Below are 23,211 nucleotides of genomic sequence, written 5' to 3' on the forward strand. Positions count from 1 at the left end.
CGGCACTCAAAATCCTTTATCAGTTCCTCCCGTCACTCAAAATTGTTTATTAGTTCCTCTTGTCACTCAAAATCCTTTATTAGATCCTCCCGTCCACTTAAAATCGTTTATTAGTTCCTCCCGTCACTCAAAATCCTTTATTAGTTCCTCCCCTTTACTTAAAATCGTTTATTAGTTCCTCCCGTTCACTCAAATTCATTTATTAGTCCCACTTATGCTCTCAAAATCGTTTATTAGTTCCTCCCGTTCAAATTTATTTATTAGTCCCACTTATGCTCTCAAAATCGTTTATTAGTTCCTCCCGTTCACTCAAATTTATTTATTAGTCCCACTTATGCTCTCAAAATCGTTTACTAATTCCTCCCGTTCACTAAAATCGTTTATTAGTTCCTCCCGTAACTCAAAATCCTTTATTAGTTCCTCCCGTTCACTTAAAATCGTTTATTAGTTCCTTCCGTCACTCAAATTCATTTATTAGTCCCACTTATGCTCTCAAAATCGTTTATTAATTCCTCCCGTTCACTAAAATCGTTTATTAGTTTCTCCCGTAACTCAATATCCTTTATTAGTTCCTCCCGTTCACTTAAAATCGTTTATTAGTTCCTCCCGTCACTCAAAATCCTTTATTAGTTCCTCCCGTCTCTCAAAATCCTTTATTAGTTCCTCCCGTTCACTCAAATTCATTTATTAGTCCCACTTATGCTCTCAAAATCGTTTATTAATTCCTCCCGTTCACTAAAATCGTTTATTAGTTCCTCCCGTAACTCAATATCCTTTATTAGTTCCTCCCGTTCACTTAAAATCGTTTATTAGTTCCTCCCGTCACTCAAAATCCTTTATTAGTTCCTCCCGTTTACTTAAAATCGTTTATTAGTTCCTCCCGTTCACTCAAATTCATTTATTAGTCCCACTTATGCTCTCAAAATCGTTTATTAATTCCTCCCGTTCACTAAAATCGTTTATTAGTTCCTCCCGTTTACTTAAAATCGTTTATTAGTTCCTCCCGTTCACTCAAATTCATTTATTAGTCCCACTTATGCTCTCAAAATCGTTTATTAATTCCTCCCGTTCACTAAAATCGTTTATTAGTTCCTCCCGTAACTCAAAATCCTTTATTAGTTCCTCCCGTTCACTTAAAATCGTTTATTAGTTCCTCCCGTCACTCAAATTCATTTTTGTCCTACCTGCACGAAAAGTATGTCATTTCGGGCACTTAAGGCGGGCGCAATGTAACACATTACGCCCGAGAGTGGAGGAAGCGGGCGGAAAAGTATTTTGCGCCCGCTTGTATGACGTCAACGGGCGGTAAAGTATTTTGCGCCCGCTTGTATGACGTCAACGGGCGGTAAAGTATTTTCCGCCCGCTTCCCCTACCTCCGAGCGGGCGGAAAAGTATTTTGCGCCCGCTTGTTAATTATTTGATTTTCTTCATTAAAATGCGACATTTTCGACTTTCTTTTTATGTTGACTATAAAACTGCAAACATTTTCAACTTGTTTTATTTTGTCTATAAAAATTTGCAATTTTTTTTTATTTTCTCTAAAAAAATAATGAGATATTTGGTTTTGTTCCCATTTCGTTTATCAAAATTGTCAATTTTAAAAGTTCTTGTTTCAGTTTTGTTCAATTATTAATTACTACGTTCTAAATAAATACTATGTTTCCAGAATACATTGTTTTTTATTTCTATTTTAAAACTTCTATCATTATAGACTTCATTCGATATAATGTTTATATAGAGCTTAATTTTTAACTAATATGAGCGTTTAATCGTGCGTGCCCTCAATGCCATACTTTCCATGCAGTTAGGACAAAAAATTATGTTCGCATCATGGGCGCAAAGGTGATTACGACTTTGGCGAAATTTCGGGACCTCGGGGACACTTTCGCTCCCTCGGCTTCGCCTCGGGCGCGAAATTGTGTCCCCTCGGTCCCTTCATTTCGCCATCGTCGCAATCACCTATTTTGCGCCCTTGTTACGAAAATAACTATTATAAGTCCCACTTATGCTCTCAAAATCGTTTATTAATTCCTCCCGTTCACTAAAATCGTTTATTAGTTCCTCCCGTAACTCAAAATCCTTTATTAGTTCCTCCCGTTCACTTAAAATCGTTTATTAGTTCCTCCCGTCACTCAAAATCCTTTATTAGTTCCTCCCGTTTACTTAAAATCGTTTATTAGTTCCTCCCGTTCACTCAAATTTATTTATTAGTCCCACTTATGCTCTCAAAATCGTTTATTAATTCCTCCCGTTCACTAAAATCGTTTATTAGTTCCTCCCGTCACTCAAAATCGTTTATTAGTTCCTCCCGTTCACTCAAATTCATTTATTAGTCCCACTTATGCTCTCAAAATCGTTTATTAGTTCCTCCTATTAACTCAAAATCGTTTATTAGTTCCTCCGTGTTCTCAAACTCGATTATTATAATCTCCATGTTTACTCAAATTAATTTATTTATCTTAATACTTATGCATTCAAAATTGGTAATTAGTTCCTCCCATTAACTCAGAATAGATTATTATTGCCTACCGTGTTCTCAAAATCGTTTTATTATTTCTCCCGTTCTCTCAAATTCAATTATTATTCCCTTCCGCGTGCTCTAAAAATCGGTTATTAGTTCCTCCCGTTCACTAAAAATCATTTATAATTCCCTCTCGGGTTTTCAAAATCGTTTATTAGTTTCTTCTTTTCACTCAAAATCGATTATTAGTTCCTCCTGTTCTCGGAATATATTGTTATGTGATGCTAAAATTTTTTTTTAGTCCCTCCTGTTATCTTAAAAGCGTTTATGACTTCACCTTGTGCTCTCTGAAATCCACGGAAAATTTTTAAAAATGTTTATCTAATAACAAGAGAGGATTCACACGTTTGCGAGATTATAAAACAACATATGTTTCAATCTTTTTGTCATTAAGTTGAATTCCTCTTTTTAACAGTGTAAAAACTAATTATTTCTAATTCTACAACTAATTTAAGGCATATCTGACTTTGATAATAATTATAATTGGGATTTATGTGCACTCCATCTGGTGCACTTGCATGAAGATGCGTATATGGAAAGAAAAAGAGGAAAAAAAGAATGTAAATCCTGATGGGGTGCAGGATCGACACGTATAAAGTTTCACCTTTCGCTCCTTGGAGGCGTCGATAATTGGCGTTTGGTTACATCGATAAAAGGATAGTGTAACATTTTCAAGGGAGTTTACGCATATGTATATTGGGTACATTTGCTGCGCGTATAAATATTTATAGCTCACCATTAATATCAAGGGTGACTCTCATTCGAGGGTTATTCGATTCTATATGGCCTACCATTCGAGCAAATGAGCGCTTTTTATTATTTCACAACTCACGATATCGGAAACCAAATTTTGTCTACTGTTGTAAAATTTAATATAATATAATGTCTATAAAAATTTTTAGAAAAATTTCCTTTTTCAAAAATAATTTAATAGTCCAAATATAAAGAGGTATATATAGGTATTAAAACAAAGATATAATATATGCTGCCAATTATATATTTTTTTAAAACGACTTTGAATTTTCAATTTTTTATAGGTTGTCATAAAAATATCTTTTCAACTATATGAAAAAATTTTAATGATTCATTCGAAAGTAGACAATCAAAATGTTTACTGTAATCCTGCAATAAATTTTAACACCTGAGAAATTTTTTAAATTCTTTTCAAACATTTACTGCGATGGTATATATATACATGAATTTATAATAAGAAAACTTTGGTGTAAATCTAGAATTGAAAATATAAATAACAATAGAAACTTAAACATACATTTCGTATTTTTGTTGATAATAAAAATAGATCCAAATACTGAGTTTTTTCGATATTCAAAATAAACGTAAGTAAATAAAAAATAGACGTTTGTAAATAGTAGGCGAGGTTTTCTTAAAATATTGATAAACTTTGTTGGAAATGGAATTGAGAGATGCGTGTTCGTTGTGGTATAGGTGTTTTTGAATGAAAAGAATAGCACTAGGTTTTTTTCTCTCTTTTTTGTGTTAATGCCGTGTCCATAGGTAAAGAAGATATTCGCAAAGTCCTCACATTGTTACGGCTCATTGACTTCTCAATATTCCATTCGGTTTGACTTTAAAAATGAACCGGACAAGGCTCTCAGCTTCTTTATCCAATCATCTCTCCATTCACGCCTCTTCTGTCGGTGCTTTGCTGTTTTTCTCCCGAGCCTTCACATCCATTTCCTCTTTCTTCATTGAATATAGATCCATCATTCGGTGACTCGCCCTTCGTTTTCTTCTCTAATGTAAATGTAAAGAGTACGAAGCCACGATGAAACTGTGCCGCTCTTCGTGACCTGCTGAGAGCTCTAATTTCCAGGTGCGCGACACCAGGTGCCAAAAATTGCCTCTACGAATTGGGAGCTATGTCACTTTTTTCTTCTCATCTCTATTCGTTATCTCACTTCCAAGGATTCAGAATAATTCAAAACATTTTACACCTTTTTGAGGACTATTCAAAAGTGAAGCTGAATACATGAAAACAAATAACAAACGCCGACTATTAGTAGGGTAATATAATTTGAATTCTTCAATTTCGTTAGCATTTTTTTCTGTAGATTTATCTGCATTCATTTGTTTTGAAAATTAATTCTTTTCCGGTCGTTTATTATGAATCTGACATTTAAAAATTCTTAAATAACTAATTTTGAAAGAATTTGGTGAATTTCTATTATTTTTAGTACAATTTTAATCAAATTCATTGAAAAATGTTTAATTATTCTTAAACAGTTTATTAAAATTCGTCAAAAGAATTCAATTATTTAAAAATCTTTTTCATAAAATTCTTTATGAGAATTCAATTTTAAGAAATATTCAATTATTCAAGAAATTATTTATCTTTGTATTCAAATAATTGAATTCTTGAAGAATTTTCTAATAAAAATTGATTTAAAAATTAATTTGAGTTAAAATTTCAGATAATAATTGAATATTAAAAGCATTATGGCGTTAATATTTGGAAATAATTGAATTTTGAAAAGGTTTCAAATTGAAATCTTTGAAAATCTGAATTTTTCATTCTTTTAATTAACAATTCTTTAAGTTTTAGAATTCTTTAGAATTGATTTTTTTGAAATTTCATAAAATTAAATTAAAATTTTTAAAGAACTATTTTAAAAATCAAAGGAAAATGAATTTATCATTGTTAACTTCTTTCACCTTTAATATTTTAAAAATTATTAAAAATAATGGATTTATAGGAGAATTCTAGTTAAAAAAGCAAAAATAAATTGAATTTTGGAGAAGTTACAAATGATTGCAAAAATTCAATTTTGTTCAAAAATTTTTAAAAATTCGTGACAAAATTTGAATTACTTTTATAAATAATAAAATTTTTCTCCAAAATTCAATTATTTTCAATATCTACATATTTTAATAAAATTTTCCAAAAGCATACAATTTCAATTATTTTCGCGAGATTCTCATTCTTGCCGAGACGATACTCACCAGAATTATCTGATAAAGGGCCTAGCGGAGTAAGCATGCAAAATCTGCCCCCGCTCAAAAAAATTTGAAATTCTTGTTACATGTTGGCAACATTAAGATAAAATTTTTTACCAAAAATTTTTTCAAAAAATGTATTTTTGTAAGAGTTATGGAGGGGGAAAGAAAAATCAAAAATTTGTTTTTTCTCGAAAACCACTGGATCGATTTTAATGAAATTTATATGTGTTTTATAAATTAATAAGAGGAATTTAAAAAAAAAATTCAAAAAATTTTGCCTGAAAAAAACCCCCCAAAAAAATTTTTTAGTTTTCAAAAAAAAAAATTTTTGGTCTTATTTTGGAGATACTACTTTGGAATTTGTACAAAAAATTCTCCTAAATGTGTTCTTTTAAGAAATATTTTTGTCGATGTTTTTAATTGGGTACCACATAGTTAAAAAAATTAAAATCCTAGGTGGCGCATCATTCCGGCTGAAGCACAATGTATCCAGTAACTGATTATTTTTAAATTTCCTTGAAATTTAGTAATTATGCGTTTCTGGGGTCACTCAGTACGAATGTAATATTAAATTTTCAAAATTCAAAATGACTTGGTACATTGTGCTTCAGCCGGAATGATGCGCCACCTAGGATTTTAATATTTTTAACTATGTGGTACCCAATTAAAAAAATCGACAAAAATATTTCTTAAAAGTACACATTTAGGAGAATTTTCTGTAAAAATTCCAAAGTAGTATCTCTAAAATAAGACCAAAAATTTTTTTTTTGAAAATTAAAAAATTTTTTTTTTGGGTTTTTTTTGGTTTTTTTCGGTCAAAATTTTTTGAATTTTTTTTTTAAATTCCTCTTATGAATTTATAAAATACATATAAATTTCATTAAAATCGATCTAGTGGTTTTCGAGAAAAACAAATTTTTGATTTTTCTTTCCCCCTCCATAACTCTTACAAAAATACATTTTTTGAAAAAATTTTTGGTGAAAAATTTTATCTTAATGTTGCCAACATGTAACAAGAATTTCAAAGTTTTTTGAGCGGGGGCAGATTTTGCATGCTTACTCCGCTAGGCCCTTTGATTTAAAAATGAATTTCATTTTAAATTTTAATTAAAGATTGAATTTTTTATACTTTTACTAACAATTATGTAGAATTATTTTTTTTGAAAAAGTTTACTTAAATTTTTGTTGAAATTATTTGAAATTTTTGTTTTCTAATATTATACATACCTATATTTAATTGAAGAATTTCCGAATAATCGAAATTTCGTAAAATTGAATTGATTTTGACAGTGTACTATAACTTCTTGGAAAAAATTCCAAAAATTTTATTTACAGTGTGGATTACTTGCTCTCTAAATCTGAATTAGTAAAATTCTACTAATTTTTAGTAGTTTTCATTGAAGACTTTTCCTCTTTTCAATTAGTAGAATATTACTAATTTTCAGTAATATTTTACTAATGTTTTAGTAGAATTCCACTAATTGAAAGTCACTTTTTCACTAAATGAATTAGTGAAACTGTTTTATCGACTATTAATAAAACAGTTCTACTAATTATTAGTATAGTATTATTCTACTAAGCAATTAGTAAAATCTACTAATAATTAGTAAAATTTCACTATTTGTTAGTAAAATTATTACTAAATCATTTGGTGGAAGACTTTTCGTCATTTCATTAGTAACTTTCTACTAATTCAGATTTAGAGGGTGCTATTTGGGCATATTTATTAGTTTCTCAGAATTTCGTCCTAATAATTATTTCTTAAAAATTGTACTTAATTATATTAATTATTAAAACGTGTTTTTAAAACTGCTCAGAAATATCAGCGCAGGACAACATTCTCTTGTCCTTGCGAGCTGATTATTTTTCCAATTTTTTATATTTAAAAAGTAGTGTACCTTAAATTTGTATTTAAAAAATGAATTGCTCCTTCACGCTGCTGACTTTTTCTCAAATTTTTTTTTTTTTTTTAAAACACACAAGCAGTAAATATAAGAGTTCGTAGCCGCAAAGTCTGACAACAAACGTACACCATCAAAATACAAGGAGCGCGTTTGTAATCTTCACTATGAAATAAAACAGATCCCCATTTCTTGTCCGGTAAGCTTTTGGAAAGCTCGAGTCTACGAAACGTGTACTTGTCTCGAATTACGCATATAATGTTTTTTTGAATGAAAGAAAAAATAAAGTGAACAGTAGCCTCTATTAGAAATTGTATCAACAATTGAGATATAAAGTGAGTTATTTATCTTCATAAATACACAGAAGTAAAGTTGACGTTTAAACATCTGTTGAAATTATTTTTCTTTTGTTTCAAGAAATTATCTTGTTCGTTATTCCTTTAAATTTATCGAACGAATAATTAAAATTCTTTTATGCATAGAAACTAAATTTTTGTGGATATTTTTTTATTTATTTTATTCATATATTTGTGTTGCAACACTTTTGATTCGTTTTTTGTCTCAATTTGATATCTGCAGAAAAACTGTGTGTTTATGTTTGAAAAATTCGAATTAATTTTTATGTCAAATGAATATTAATTTGGAGGTCGAATTGACTTTGGCGCCAAATTCATTTGGATTTCGAATTGATTTTGACGCCAAATTCATTTTGAATCTAATTCACAATCAAAGTGAATTTGGCGCCAAACAAAAGTTAATTAAAATTCTAAATTATAAAATAAATTTGACGTCAAAGTCAATTCGATGTCCAAATGCGACATTTTTAATTAATTTGTTTAGAGAAGATAGCTCTTCTATAATTATTAATTTGTAAAATTTTGACACTAAGTAACTGACTTTAAATTTTTAAAAATAAAAGCCAGTATAAGAACTAATAATCTATATAAGCTTATGCCAATGGTGTTAGATAACTTCCCTTATAATATGCCACTGCATATTAAAACCATTTGTGAAATTCAATCTTATGTGGTTGGCGATAAAGAGGAGAAGGAAGAGATCAACGCCATAAATTGACCATGTGTTATGATGTTTATTTGATACTGCTGTTATAACACAACACATCTTTAATCTATTAATGAGCATCGATCTGTTTCTCTCTCCATCTGTAGAAAAGAAATACACGCACATAGAAAAAAATTTTACTCAGAGCCAATAACTAGACTTTTATTTGCAGTTCAAATAAATGATTTATTTATGTCGAATAAAATTTTAACTTATAACAAATAAATATAGTTTAGTAGCCTCTGAGGAAAATAAACCTTTATTTAACTGAAATAAATTATATTCGGTTTAAATACAATTTTTCTCATATATACCATTTTACTCGCATAGTTTATACTAAATCATTTATTTTGAACTTACAAATATATTTTACAGTTGTCTCTTGATAATTAAACTTTCGATAAATTGAATTTCTTGATAATTTTTTGAAGCGTTGATTTTGGGTCCTTAATAGAAAATTTTTTATATTAAAAACAAACGATAAATAAAAACTTTGATAATTGAAGTTTTTTATGTTCCTTGACATTCTATTTATCGAGGGTCGACTTTCTTAGTTTCAAATAAATTTCATTTGTTAATGCATTTTTTTGTTACTAATAAATTTCATAGGGTTCAACTAAAAATTGTATTTGTGCTAAACAAACGTTTTTTCCATAATTTAATCGACTCAGTTGACAAACATATTTTTATTAGATTGTAAGAAATTATATTTGGTTTAAATAAAACAAAATACAGTCGACTCTCGATAAATTAAATCTCAAGGAACATAAAAAGATACAAATTTTATTATTCGAATGTTTTTAGTATCAAAATTTTCTTTATAAAATATTATCTATAATATATTATTATAAATTGAATCTCAAAGGTATATAAAAAAATTCAAATTATCAAAGTTATTATTTATCGAATGTTTTTAGTATCTAAAATTTCATAGGAATATCCAAAATCAACTTCAATTTATCAAAAAATTGAATTTATTTTACAGGGTTGCCACAGGTCAGGGAATTCAGTGAAAAGTTAGGGAATTTTATCAAAAGTACTGGAAAAAATTAAATTTTTAGAATTTATAAAAAAATTCCGAATTTTGGTGTCTTATTATGTTTGCACGGAGAGAAGAGTTGCAGTAAATGTGACAGAACGCGTTTAGTAAATCATTTAGTGCACCGGTTAGTGGCGCCAACTGTATGTTTAGTATAATACACTACGACACCTCTCTGTTTAGTAGAATATACTGTTTGCTCAGTGTATCTGAGCCAGAAGTCATTTAAGAAGAAGAAGAAGAAGAAGATTTAACTGCCATGTCAGTAGAATCTACTACGCCCTTCTCTCCGTGTGTCTTATAAGTTATGAAATTACCACGAATTCTAATACAAATTCTTCAATTTTTACTATTTTTGACAATAATTTATTTATTTTTCAACTAAATAACTTAATTCTTGAAGAACTATCATCAAATTATTACTTATAAATTATTTATTACAAATGATTGCAAAAATTCAATTATTTTCAAAAGTAATAAAATTTTTCGCATAAATTGAATTATGTTAAAAAATTTTTAAAAATTCACATAAAAATTTCAATTAACAAAATAAATAAAAAAAACTCTTCGAAATTCAATTATTTTCAAAAATTTTAATAAAATTCTACGAAAACATTTAATTATTCTCATAAATAATAAAAATATTATTTCTGAAAAGAATTGAATTTTTGCTGAGAATTTTATCAAAATTATGAGAATAATTTAATTCTTATAAAGAATTTTATTACAATTTCTAAAAATAATTGAATTCTTTCAAAGAATTTTATTATTTCTGTTGATAATAATTGAATTTTATTAAATTTTTTGAAAATAATTAAATTTTTATAAGGAATTTTATCAGAAACATAAATAATTAAATTCTTTTTAGGAATTCAATTATTTTCATAAATAATAAAACTCATAGAATTTCAATTATTTTTAATACATCTTTCATCGAATTCCTCTAAAAATGTGATTATTCTTAAAAATTTTATTATTATAATTGAGGCCTTGGATCCAATAACTCGCCCGACGCTCGAAGGCACGCGCTAATACCAGTCGGGTAGCAGTGAGTGGCCCAGAGGCGCTCACTGCTCACTGACTGTCAGTTGCGCGTTCCTCCGAGCGTCGGGCTAGTTATTGGATCTAAGGCCTCAATTCTTTAAAAGAAGTCAATTATTTAAAAAAATTTTTGATAACATTCTTTATGAGAATTCAATTTTGAGAAACATTCAATTATTCAATAAATTATTTATTTTCGTATTAAAATAATTGAATTCTTGTAGAATTTTCTAATAAAAATTGATTTAAAAATTAATGTTAGATAAAATTTTAGATAATAATTAAAAATTATAAGCATTATAGCGTGAATTTTTAGAAATAATTGAATTTTGAAAAGATTTAAAATTAAAATCTTTAAAAATCTGAATTTTTCATTCTTTTAACTAACAATTCTTTAGGTTTTAGAATTCTTTAGAGTTGATTTTTTTTAAATTTCATAAAATTAAATTTTAAACAAATAAATTTGGAAATACTCAAAAACTATTTTAAAAATTATTAAAAATAATAATGGATTTATAGGAGAATTTTGGTTGAAAAAGCAAAAATAAATTGAATTTTGGAGAAGTTACAAATGATTGCAGAAATTCAATTATTTTCAAAAGTAATAAAATTCTTCACAAAAATTCAATTAATTATGTTCAAGCATGTGAAAAAATTCTTGACAAAATTTCAATTTTATCTTTATAAATGATAAAATTCTTCTCATAAATTCAATTATTTTCAATATTTACTGTTTTATTAAAATTTTCCAAAAGAATTCAATTATTTAAACAAAATTTTAATAAAATTCTAAGTAAACACCCTGTTTTGGTATTCACAATGTGAATTTTTTTTTAAATCATCGAGATGAGTTGACTGTATTTTTTAATATTGCTCTCTCGAAATATTGACTGTTATTCGAAAATATTTCTGAACAACATTGCCCCAATATTGAAAAAAAATGCTTTGTGATGCATAAATCGTGATTTGAAAATGTTAAAAATGAAATTTCAAGAGGTTATATAGTTTCCATGGAAAAATTTGTTTTTCTTTGTATGACACTAAAGGTATAGAAATTGATTTTTGAAGAAAACGTTCTTTTGAATAAACATGCTACATTATGATTTTTACTGGACCAATAACAGGAAATCATTTGGACCAGTATTGTTGTGGGAGTGATGTGTGTGCCTTCAATAATATATATATATTGAAAAGCGTGAAACATTCTCGATAACAATTTTATTCGTCACGGTTCTATTCAGTGTCACGTGACTTGCGGAAATTGATTTGTGCCAAAAAGACATTGGCTTTTCAAATCCAAATCTATTTTCTTCATAACACGCATTGATATATACAATAGAATAAAAATAATAAATAGAATTTTTATTTTCTGAAATTATTACTTAAAAGTATCAAATTGCAACGAATTGCGATACCAAAAATATGTATCTAATGAAAAATCAATCCAAATTTTTGGCATCAATTTGATACTTTCAAGAAAACTGCGACGTGTTTGCGAATTTGGACAATTTTTATTTATTTATAAACTTTAGTTGAAAATTGAAAATAAACTGCCTTTGATTCTATTTGATATATTTTCGGAGAGAGTGAGAGAGAGAAATTAAAAATATAAGAGGATGAGGGGCTGGACCACATCAGTTGGTGGGCTGATTAGACTGCAAAAAGATTCCAGGAAGGGCCAAATCTTGCTCCGCTGGTGGGCTCAAAGCGACCAGCAGCCGAACGATAAACAAACTGCTTCAACAGCTTTTAGATCTTTGATCCTAAAGCGTTGATTAATTTAACTGCGAGGGACGATCTGCCGAAATCGTTGGTTCTATACTGACTATGGTCTTTTGTTTACAGTTTCTATTGACTCGAATTTCAACACTATCAACATCCACGAGAATTATCATTAATCAGAATACACATGGAGTCATGTCAAAATCAAAAAAATATTCAATTGCATTCATTTTTTTGAAAATAAATTTAGCAAATTTATTTACTGGACAATTCCAATAAACAGAAGGTTAATCTTTTTCATCCGAAGTCCGTTTATTCCATTACATTTGTACTCGAAATTTTAAAATATGATGGGCTACAAACATTTTTTATTCTTCTTTCAGAATCGACAAGAAAATTTAGCTTTTGACTTAAGAATAAAAATTATGATTGTTTAAACAAAAAAAGCACACATTTTTTGGGTGACAGTACATTAAAACTGTATTTTTGATTTGAAATTGCTTCAGCAAAACTTTGGAATAACAAAATATCACGTCCAAAATGTATTACCTTCAATTTGGAATTATTGGAAATTTTTATTTTTTCGAAATTCAAAATGGCGGACATAATATCTAAAATTTTTAATATGCAAAAAACAAATATAACAGATATTTTCTCATCACAAATGACTAAATTCAATATAAAACGAACATCTATATGATACAATTTTATTGAAAGACACAAATATTGTCGAAAAACATTGTTTTTTCCCATCGCTCTTATTTTTATAGTTGCAATGAAATGTTGGAAGATAAAAATTGTTCAACATTATTATTTAACAATGATAAAAACAATTTTATAAACAAATTAAGAATTGACAACAATTGAAGCTGAAAAAAATAGTTCTTTCTTCCACCGACTTTTTTACTGTTTTTAAAAATTAATTTTTGAGATAAAAGTTATTGATTACAATTATTTAACAACTTTATAAACAATTTCTATAAACAAATTCCGAATTAGCAATAAGTGAAGGTGATAAAATAACTTTTTTTTTCTATATATAGAATTTATGAATTTTAAAGTTTATATTTGCCTACTATTATTTTTCAAGAAAGTTATAAACAATTGTTATAAACAAACTACATACTAACAACAATTAAAAGTGCAAAAAAATGTTTTTTCTACCACTATCCTGTTAAAACACAAAGTGTTATTTTAAACCTAAATTTGGTGTTAAAATAACATGCAACAATTGTTACACTCGTTGAAAATTATTGCTAATTTATAATTTGTTCATAACTTAGTTGAAAAATATTCACGAAAAATTTTATGCATAACATTTCATTCATCCTACAAGAAAATAGTAAAAAGAACTCGATTTTTTTACCTTCAATTACTGTTAATAAATAATTTGTTTAAATAAGAATTATTTATAACTTCGTTGAAAATTATTAAGAAGCGTTAATATTTATTAATCCTATATAAAGGATAGTTGAAGAAAAAACGATTTTTTTCATATTTAATTGTTATTAATATTTACTTTGTCTACAACAATTGTCTATAACTTTATTTGCAAATATTAGGAAGTACATATAAGTTTCAAGATTCATTAATCCCATGGAAAAAATGGTGGAAGAAAAACCTTTTAACCTTCTTTATTGCTAATTCAAAATTTGTATATAGAAATTGTTTATAAAGTTGTTAAATAATTGTAATAAATAATTTTTATCTGAAGGATTCATTAAAAAAATAGTAAAAAATCGATGGAAAATGGAAATATTCTTTTTAGCTTAAATTATTGTCAATTCTTAATTTTTTATAAAATTGTTTATAAACAATTGTTAAATAATAATGTTAAACAATTTTTATCATCAATGTTCATTGTAAATATAAAAATAAGAGCTATATGAAAAAAAAATCTTTTTCAACAATTTTCTATCTTTCAAATCATAATTTGTTTATAAAAATTGTTTAAAATATTGTTAAATATTAGTCATTAGTAAAAATTTATAATAGATATGTTACTTTTATATTGAGTTTAGTCACATGTAATGAGAAAATGTCTGCAATTTGTTTTTCAGCCTATTTAAAATTTTTGATATTTTTTCCGACATTTTTGAGCCGCCATTTTGAATTTCCAAAAAAGAATAAAAATTTCTAATAATGCCTAAATGAAAGATCATACTTTTTGGAAGCGAGATATTTTGTCATTTCAAATACTTCTTGAAGCGTAATTTTCTAGAAAATATATGTTTTTGAATCAATAAAGAAAATGCCAAACAAAAAAATTAAATTTTTATAATTTTTTAAGCATTTTTTTGAGAAAAAACTATTTTTTGTATGAAAATGCTAAAAAGTACAATTGTTATTCAATTTTTTTATTTGAAACTTCATTTAGTTAGTTTTCTAACTAATTGAAGATAATTTCAATTATAAAAATTATTGAATGACAATAATTTTCTTCAACATTTTCAGCTTAAAAATAAAGTTTTTTTTCAAAAAATGTTTCCAAAATTATAACAATCAATTTTTTTGGGTTCGAAAAATATTTCCTATAATTTGCGATAGATATCAAAATCTACTGCAATTTTTAAACAAAATAAAAGACAAAAAGGGTTAAAATATTTTCCGTCCATGTTTGAAAATAATTTTTCCATCAATTGTATCAAAATTTATTTTACTTTTTTGTTTTTTTAAGGGAAACAGTTGGAAAATTAATACATATGTATTAGTGGACTGTTCCGGTCATTTTTTCAAACCAATATCACGAAAGGCCCTGTCCCAATTGTCTAATTTCCCGAATGTTTAAAATCCCGAATACCTTTTTCCCGAATCGATTTTCCCGAATGGAATTTTTTCCGAAAAATTTAAATTTTTAAATTGAGTAGAATGAATATGTTTGCTGTCTAAATATTTTGTTTTTGTTGCTATACGCTAATATCTGTTATATGTTACCGTAGCAACTAAATATATTTAGTTATCACAGAAAAAAATATGTGTTAAATTTGTTGCGTGTACTTTTCAGATGGTGTTGTTTTAACACAATTTTTGTGTTATTTTAACCCTATTAAAAATGTATATTAATTTAACACCCTCTAGTGTTATTTTAACACCAATGAAGTGTTAAAATCACACAGTGTCGGTTAAAAATGTTGCGTGTTGTTTTAACACTACTTTTAGTGTTAAAATAACACTTCTTTTTTCCTGTGAAATATTTTGATTGTTTAAAATGATTGTAAACAATAATTTCATTAATTTGTTGGTGTAAAAATATTAAATTTGTTTTTGATTGGTATTTAATTAGAAGCACATAAAACCCTCTAGAAAATGACTTCATTATTCTAAGGTAAAAACTACGTTTTAAAGTAAATCTTTATGAGTCTACAAAACTATGGAACAAGTATTGTTATGCAAATCAGCAATGTGCTTAGTGCAGTAGAGGACTCAATCTCAAACTGCAAGGAAATGTCACATTATACAAAAAAAAAATCTGATGAAGTATATTCTATAGATAAATAAGAAGTAAATATCTCAGTATGGGCATGCTCCTAAAAAAAACCTGACAAAAGATTAAGGACATACGTCCCAAATTGAAGCAACAGGAGAATAATGCGCCCGAATTTGTACGAGGAGGAGTAGTGTGCTGGAAAATGAAGTCTTTAAAAATCGAAGGAGGAAGAGTGCGACGAAAAATTCGTGGCCTCATCTTGTCTTTCTGAATGTGTTCCCGTTGCGCACGCTGTGCGTGGGCTACCTCTGAAGGACCAATTCATGCATAGTTACATAGTTGTAAAGACATCAGGGGAGCGGTCACGCTCGACTGACACGTTAACGCGCAATTTCGGGGTACATGAACATCTCACACCAGGAGATATCGTTGTATCGTGAATGAGCAATTTTCCTTACGAGACATGATGTCGCCTGCTGGGTGGGTGAAGCGAACGAACAAACAAGCGAAATATTCTGGTCGCGTGAGCCCTCATACACAAAATGACCCATGGGGCCCAGTTATTTGTCGAGAATACCCGCTTAATGTCCAAGAGATTTTGAGCCCGAGACCAAATATACCGGTGACGGTCGACACGGACCAAAAAATCATGAAAAGCGAAGGGCGCGTGTCCTTTAAACTTTAAAAATCCCATTCTCGCCCAATATAACTCATGGCCAAATCAATAAGTCTCATTGGCCAAGTTGATTAGGCTCGCGTGGAAATTACAATTTTTATGCCGTATTCCCAACAATACTCGAGGACGAGTTTCCTCATTATTATATCGCTATTTAGCCATGGAACTGCAAATAGTTTTTCACTTAAAGTGGAAAAATCGTTTTCTTTATGGTTATCAAATTTTTGACTTTTGTTGTTCTCCTTTTATTCATGATAATTTCTTTTCTTGTATTTATTACATTTTTGTTATAACAATGGACGCATTTCTCTAAAATTAACTACTTTAGAGATATTTCACTTATGCGCCAACCGCACCTATAGTCTTTTTTAACAAACAATTGTTTCTCAAACAATTTTTTATGTTTATATATAAAATGTTTAATCTTTAATCGTAAAGGACATAGACAGAGACATAAAATTTGTTGTGTATTATTTTAACACTAAATTCGGTGTTAAAATAACACTTTATTTTCTTAGGATTCAATTTTACAACTTGGACCGTATTTGTTTCCTGTTATTGTATAATAATTAGAGGATAACAAAATTATAATTTGATATAAAATTTTTTACATGTTTTAAAAATGTTTAAAATTGTTTTTGTTGACAATAATTTCGAGTAAAGTTTAATAAATATTTTCTGTAGTTGTATGACAGTTTGAAAGATATATATATTAATAGTGCTAATAAGAAAAGGCGAGGAGTGGTTGGTTTATAATGTGAACTATTTGAGCACATATGCCAATTAGAAGTGTGTTTATAATAGGACCACAGACATCAGACATGCGAGACGCATTTTTAACGATGAAACGTCATTCTTGTACCGACTCTTCATCTCAACGAATCACCAACTGTTTGCAGGGGCGGAATCAATTGCTCACAATTCAACTGTATACAGGAAAACTGCATATTGGCAAATTAAAAAAATCCTCTATTATATTAACTCACACAGTAAAATTGTGCATGTACATATACAGAATATAATAACACATACACATATAAATACACATATACACAAAATTCATACACGTTCACATAAACATACACAAACACATATAAAACTAAGCGTACATTTAAATTAAATCCGAAAAAGAACAACGCTGATTAAAATTTTTGAAACGTGCCATAAAATTAAAAAAATTTATTTTTCGACAAAATGTTGTTTTTCCTATTTAAATATAAAAAAAACACTATATCAAAGGATTTGACAAAAAAATTTTTTTTGTTATTATTATAAACAATTAAAGCTTTTAGACACATTTTTTAAAAAAATTAATTAAAAAAATTTTTTAAACGATTTTAATGATCCAAGTGGCATTCTTTTTAATTTGAGTCGAAGTTTTGAATAAACTTTTTTTTGTAAAGAAATATTGAAGTTTAATAAATAAACAAACTATTTATTTATAACAAATGAGCAAAAAACCATGTTCGCAATTGAATTTTAAAATGAAAAAATAGTACAATTTAATTATCACTGAGTAATATTTCGTTGAGAAAAAAATGACATGGCTTTGACAACTGACTTATTTAAAAAAATTTAATCCCGAGCAGGACTTGGGTTAAAAATTTCTAGTTTTTTTCTATATTATGCATTTTTTTATGATACGAAAATCTATTGATGACAAAATTATTATTGAGAAAAATCCTGAAAATTCTAGCCCTAAATACAATTAATTGAAAAATTAAGAACTATAAATTGTGTAAACAATGGTTAAATAATAAATTTTTAGTTTCTCTATTATACTTCAGTGTTTAAGTTATAAAAAATTGCACAATTGAGAAAAACCTAGGAATTTCTAGTTTTAAGTACAGTACCTAAATTTATAAAATTAACAAAATAAATTGTTTAAATAATGTTTATATAATTAATTTTTTGTTTTCTTATAATTGAATGTTTTAGTTACAAAAAATGCATACTCTCTAAATCTGAATATGTGAAAATTCACATATTTGTACGTTATAAGTCGTCTTCTCGATCAATAAGTGCATATACACTTATAATAAGTGAAATTTCACTCAGAATAAGTGAAAAATTCACTTATTTATAAGTGTATATGCACTTATTGATCGAGAGGACGACTTATAACGTACAATAAGTAAAATTTCACATATTCAGATTTAGAGAGTAATATATGAAAAAACTAGAAATTTCTAACCCTAGGTACAGTTTATGAAGAAAACAACAACAATTAAATAACAATTAAATTAAAAATGTTTAAATAAGTCAGTTGTCAAAGCCGTGCCATTTTTTTCTCGCAACGGAATATTACTCAGTGATAATCAAAGAATAAGTACTATTTTTTTCATTTTAAAATTCGATTGGGAACATGGTTTTTTGCTAATTTGTTATAAATAAATAGGGAGCGTTCACAAATGATGTCACGTTTTTGGGGGTAGGGGGGGGGTCTCTACTAAACGTGACACAATGTATTTTTACAAAGGAAATTGCATGAAATTGCGTGACAGGGGGGAGGGGGGGGTCTAAAATACTAAAAAATTGTGTGACATCATTTGTGAACGCTTCCATAGTTTATTTATTTATTAAACTTAAATATTTTTTTACAAAAAAAATTTTATTTAAAACTTTGACTCAAACTAAAAAAAATACCATTTGTATCATTAAAATCGATTAACAATTTTTTTTAATTAATTTTTTTTTTTTAAAATGTCTAAAAACTTTAATTGTTTATAATAATAACAAAAATTTTTTTGTCAAATCCTTTGATATAGTATTTTTATATAAAGCACTATAGAAAAAACAACATTTTGGCGAAAAATAAATTTTTTGAATTTTAGATGATGGCGCATTTCAAAAATCCTTATTCCGCTGCTAAGTAAAACTATTGAATTTAATTTAAAAACTGCACAAATTTAAACTGAATTTTGTTAATCCAAATTGTGTCAATTTGATCCACTTTGATATCAATTTGCTATTTTCAAGAAAAAGTTTTAACATCAGTCATATGGATTTCTTTTGCTTCTCTAAATTTATTTTAAAGAAGCATAATCTCTCTTTTATTTCGTTAAACTATACAAAAAAGTGTTTTTAATTATACATTGCTTTATCACCCATTAAAACTGTTTTTAATGGGTGATCGTATTAGAAAAACTATGGGTTTCTATATGTGGTTTTTGAGGGCTGTTGGTCCATGCGGAAAAAATAAAGTGTCAACAGCTAATAAGAAAACGTTTGCATATGGGTGCAGGATGATAATCCTTCTTGATGCACGACTTGAAGAACAGACATTCGAGTCAATTTGTGGCCAAGCTGCATCTCTTATATCAATAAAGATTTACCCCTGATAGTTTTTTTGGAATTTAGAAAGGATCTCGTAACATTTATTGAGAAAATCTAAGACCTTCAGGCACGCGCTACTGAATATCTATATACAGTAGCTTAATTTTTTCCAAAACTTTAAAATAATTCTTTCTCCCCTCTGTCAGAGTTTTTTTTTCCTCTTCAAGATGCGCGCTGAAATTTATCGATTCTGGAAACATCAGTGTACATGTAAAACAAATGGGTCAGAAAAAACATTTTTCTAACATTTCATACGAAACTTTTGGAAAATTTAATTTTCTTACTAACTTTTTACATTTTGTACTCGAATTCTAAGACTGAGGAATTTGAATGAAATATTTATATACAAAAGAAGAAAGATAAAAAAATAAATCTTACGTTTAGGTCACTTTTAATTAAAACGATTTACAAGAAGAACGTTTAGAACCATTTTTGAAAATTTTGACCTTCACAGTATGGTTTTCTTTTTTTTCTAAAAATTACAATCTATTTTTAAAAAACTTAAAATTAGGTTTCAATCATTTTGCAGTTTTAAAATCTGAACGCTTTTAGACTTATTTTTGTGTAATAATAATAATTTTAAGAACATTAATTATTATTAAAATGTGACGCCGCGCTCTGAAGAAAGATGCTTATAGAAGCAAATTAATTTTAGGTTATGTTTGTCCTTGTTTTTACCTTAATTAAAAGATTCTGTGTTCAATTTAAAACTAAAATCACTTTTTATTAATGATTTTATATAAAATAAAGAATTAAACATCAGTTGCTAATATTGAGAGTTGATCCTCTTTGTGTATACATCCATTTTTAAAATTACAAACATAACCTTAAATTTTTAGCTTCTTAGGTATCTTTCTACAATTAACAAATTGTAATATAACTTTATTAAATTTCATATTAATTTTATTAATTAATAGTTTAGTATTCCTGCTTCGCTTTGTCTCATTTTCTCCTACAATTGTAAAATACATTTAAAATATTTTATATTAACTTTCTTTTCGTATGCTTAAATTAAGGAAAAAGAAAATAATTTTTCTTAATTTAGGAATATTTGTTTTTGTTAACTCTAACTAAATTCAAGGATAACAATTAGTGGAAGCAATTATGTTTTACTTAACGTCATGCAATAATCAATTGTCCACTCGTTTATTACACGTATAAAACTGTACGTGACAAATAAATTTCATACGCTCATTTAAGTGTTTATCAGGCAGAAAGAATGCATTCTATAGGTATATATTAAAGTTATAAATGCTCATTCAAACAATAAACCAATTTCAAACATTATGAGGGCTCAACTATTTCCATGTTTTCACGCATTCATGACTCAGTCCAAAATGCATCTATTAGACAAAAACACAGAAAAGAAAATTAATTTTAATTAACATTTGAAAACTTGTTTAAAAAAATACTGAAAAAGAATTTTATTTGCTTCAAATAACGGATTAATTGTCTATTATCAAATAAATATTTAGTTGAACCGAATAATTTTTATTTGAATTAATTAAATGGTATTTGAAACAAATACCATTTAATTTATTTAAATACAATTTTTTTGATTCAACTAAGTATGTAATTGATAACAGTGAATTAATCGGTTATTTGAATCAAATAAATTTTTTTCAGTGTATTAATAATATTACAAGGAAAGTTAAGAGGAATAATTTTTTTTCCTGAGTGCCAGGAATATTTTATTTATTTCATATTGAAAGTTATTTTTGAACGAAGGTCTAAAGAAAATATTGTAAAAAGCCAGTATTGTGAGTGAGATTTGCATGTAGTTTGTGGATCTGAATGCTTCTTGATTACTTTTGAAATGAGACAGGAATCTCCTGACTTTATGAAAAATCTCCCACGAATACAAGTTTTGATTATATTTTAAAGTTGGCCCTCTCGTATATATACAATTATTGTAGTATTTTGAGGATACGACTCTATATAGTCGTGTCTTCCATGAACTTTACAAGTGTCCATCAAGATAGAAGGAACTTGATACCCAGGTTAAAAATTTGTATATATGTAAATTTTCTTCCCTCTGGACAAAAAAACCGCTTGTTCGTTCCAAAAACGTTCTTAAAACGTTTTTATAGAACATTTTATGTCCGCCAAATAATGTTCTTGGACATTATTTGAACTTCCCTTAAAATTTTTTAGAACATTATTTGGTGGACGTGACACGTTCTAAAAACGTTTTAAAAACACTTACTTTTAACTTAAAAGTATTATATTGCAACGAATTGATAACAAAAATATGGATAAAATAGAAAATTGATCCAAATTTTTGGCATCAATATGATCCATACTTTATATAGTTTATCAATTTGATACTTTCAAGAGAACTGCGTGAACGCTTTTGGAACGAACATAGTTTTTTGCCAAGAGGGTTAAAGTTTGAATGTATACAAAATATGTGTACTTTATATTAAAACAAAACCCGCGCAAAGCGGTTATTAAAATGTTATTTTTAAATAAAAAATTAGTACCTACTTAAAATTTGTTTTAATAAAAAATAAAACTAAATATTTCTTATAATTATAAGAACTTAAGTACTAATAGTTCATTTTTTAATTATTGTTACAGCCAAGAAGAAAGATTTGTGGCATTTGCGAATCTTACAAGGAGAAAACGACGTTTTGTCCTCGTACTTGACCTGTTAAAAAAAAATGGGTAAGTCTAAACTCTAATACTACACTAACATAATTTTTGCACATATTAGAGCCCACGGTGTATTTTTTTTAATAGAAGGAAAATTTACCTCAAATTTTCTTGCAGAATGCATTAAATTATGAAATTCTATGAATTTTAAGACCAAAAATAAGGTAATCCGTTTAGCACTCTTTGAGAAAAATCAAAAGAATGAAAAATTTTCGATTTATATATACGATATGTACACTGTAAAAAAAGGGAGTTAAATTTTAACTCCCCAGGGGATTCTATAAAAGTCGCACCCATTGGAGAGTTAATGCCAGGGGAGTTAAATAAAGAGAGTTAAAATTTAACACCCAAATTCTAACTCCCCATGGAAAAAATAACTCGCGCGGGTGTTGAATGAAGGAAGTTGGAAATTAACTCTCTTTTTGGAGTTGATTTTTAACTCGAAAAATTTCACTCCCAACTCCCGAGTCCGTTAACTCCCTAAATTTTTTACAGTGTAGGTATGCAATTGACCTGTAAAACAATCAAAATGTTTAGCATTGACGATGTTTCATGTTTTTTAATAATGAAAAATGTTTAACATTTTTTACATTTAATTACTTGTAATAATGTGTTTAACTGATAAAAGCTCATTAATGATTATTAAAAATATTGACAAATGTAAAAATACAAAAACATTTGCATTCATAATAAGCAATTAAAAATTTTCTAAAATTATTATTTTTATAAATTTTATATATACACGGAAAAAAATATAAAGTAAATTTTACTATATTTACAAAGTGAAACCTAAACTGTCTCGAACTTCTGTGCATTCTTGCAATTTTTACTATTTTCAAAGTAAAAGTTGTTGTGCTCGAAGAATTTTTTTG

General features: G+C 27.4%; 1 long non-coding RNA gene across 1 annotated transcript in view; it reads left to right on the forward strand.

The window, feature by feature from the left end:
- Window positions 1-22,350, forward strand: part of LOC122509158 — a 309,869-nt gene extending 287,519 nt beyond the window's left edge. The window contains exon 7 of the long non-coding RNA XR_006302315.1: window positions 22,265-22,350. This is a non-coding gene — a long non-coding RNA (uncharacterized LOC122509158). The remainder of the gene's footprint in view (window positions 1-22,264) is intronic.
- Window positions 22,351-23,211: the final 861 nt, after the last annotated feature.

This window comes from Leptopilina heterotoma, unplaced genomic scaffold (assembly GCF_015476425.1).
Source record: "Leptopilina heterotoma isolate Lh14 unplaced genomic scaffold, ASM1547642v1 Lhet_6, whole genome shotgun sequence".
In the NCBI taxonomy this organism is placed as follows: Eukaryota; Metazoa; Arthropoda; class Insecta; order Hymenoptera; family Figitidae; genus Leptopilina; species Leptopilina heterotoma.